The sequence below is a fragment of the Lactuca serriola genome, chromosome 4, assembly GCF_051521515.1.
Source record: "Lactuca serriola cultivar US96UC23 chromosome 4, Lser_US96UC23_V15, whole genome shotgun sequence".
Lineage (NCBI taxonomy): Eukaryota > Viridiplantae > Streptophyta > Magnoliopsida > Asterales > Asteraceae > Lactuca > Lactuca serriola.
In genome coordinates this window covers 262,683,688-262,685,467 of record NC_136411.1, presented here as the reverse complement: position 1 = coordinate 262,685,467, position 1,780 = coordinate 262,683,688, and the positions used below count along the sequence as shown (strand labels likewise).

The following is a 1,780-nucleotide window of genomic DNA, read 5'->3' as shown; positions in this document are numbered from 1 at the left end:
GAAATGTGACTGTTTTGTTTGCTAAGTGAATTGCCATACGAATTGACCTCGGTTCTGGGAGATCCAATTTCTTAAAGAATGAATAAGGCATGAGGTTCACACTTGCTCCCCAATTAGCCAAAGCAGGAATGGTAGCCAAGTTACCAAATTGGCAAGGCAAAGTCAAGCTTCCCGGGTCACCCTTCTTCTTTGGTAATTTGTTTAACATGGCAGCTGAGCAATTTTCATTAAGTACTACTTCTTTCACCTCCTCCATCTTCCTTCTATTGGTTAAAAGCTCCTTAAGGAATTTTGCATATTTTGGCATTTATGCGACTACTTCGATGAAGGGTATGTTGATTTGAAGAGATTTAATATGGTCAAGAAACTTCTGGTACTCCTCTCCCTGCTTTTCTTTCTTAGCTCGGGCTGGATATGGCATTGGAGGCTGAAAGGGCTTTTCAGAAATTTGATTTTTAGAGTTTCGCAGTGGACTCATCGAGTCCATATTATGGACTCGGCGAGTAGGGTCTGTACCATGCAGCTTTTGATTTTGGTCTTCTTTTTCTGCGTCCTCCTTTTGCAATTCTTTGGGTGCTTCAGTCTGAATGAGGGCCAGAGGAGTAATTATCTTCCCACTTCTTGTTGCGACTATGTTTATGTGCGCGCCTCGTGGGTTGTTTTCGGTTTTACTAGGAAGTTCGCCCGGTGATCTTTGAGTAATTTGTTGAGCAAGTTTCCCCAACTATGTCTCTATGTTGTGGATAGATGCTTGTTGTTTCCTAAGCATTGTTTTTGTCTCTTGTATTGCAGCATCATGATCATTATGTCTCTTTTCTGAAGCAGCTACAAATTTGGTAAGCATCTCTTCTAAACTTGATTTTCTTTCTTGTGCCGACTCCTCTTTTTGGTAAAAACCTCTTCCTTTTTGCTTGTACTTCTACTCCTTAGCCTTCTTGTACTTGTCATAAGGGAGCCACTCCTTCTTTGGTTTACGCCAATCTTCATCATATTGGTCCCCACTTGAGTAGCACACTTGCACCTTCTTATTGCCATTCTCATCTAAGTCACAATCTCTAGTAAGATGAGGCCCATTGCAGTTCTCACAACCCACCCAAATAGCATGTATGTTTTGATCCATTTTATCCATCCTCCTATCCATGGTTTTCAACATAGCCATAACTGCTGACAAATCTTCTGAAGCTGCATAGGCGGACCCCCTTGTCACATCATTTCTTGGATTATGGTATTCTCTAGAATGCTTAGATAATTCTTCAATTAGTTTCTTTATCACTGGAGGTGCCTTCTTCGTGAGTGGGCCTTGCGAGTCAAGTAAATGCCTTGTGGTAACATTTACTCCATCATAAAAGATGGAGACTTCCTGTTGACTATTGAGGTCATGATGTGGGCAATTCCTTAGCAAACTCTTATACCTCTCCCAAGCTTCATAAAGTGACTCTCCAGCTTGTTGTTCAAAGTTGGCAATGGCTTTCTTTAACTTAGATATCTTGGAGGGTGGGCAAAATTGATCCATAAATTCTTCTTTCATCTTGGCCCATGTAGTGATGGATCCAGGGGGAAGTGACTTGAGCCAATCCTTTGCAGCACCCTTCAATGTAACTGGAAGCATGCAAAGTAGCTGAGTTTTGCAAGGCACATTTGGAACATTAAAATAATCAGCTACATCATTGACTTCATCCAAGTGCTTGTAGGCATCTTCATGGTCTTTTCCGTAGAAGGGGATCTCCTTGAGTAGAGCAAGAATGTGACCCTTAAGCTCAAAAGTAGTAGTTGCGGGAAT

At 41.6% G+C, this 1,780-nt stretch overlaps 1 non-coding gene across 1 annotated transcript; it reads left to right on the top strand.

The window, feature by feature from the left end:
• The first annotated feature begins 1,373 nt into the window (after positions 1–1,373).
• Positions 1,374–1,480, top strand: LOC145103538 (small nucleolar RNA R71). The gene has a single exon (XR_013706624.1). It is a non-coding gene; the product is annotated as a small nucleolar RNA R71 (small nucleolar RNA).
• Positions 1,481–1,780: the final 300 nt, after the last annotated feature.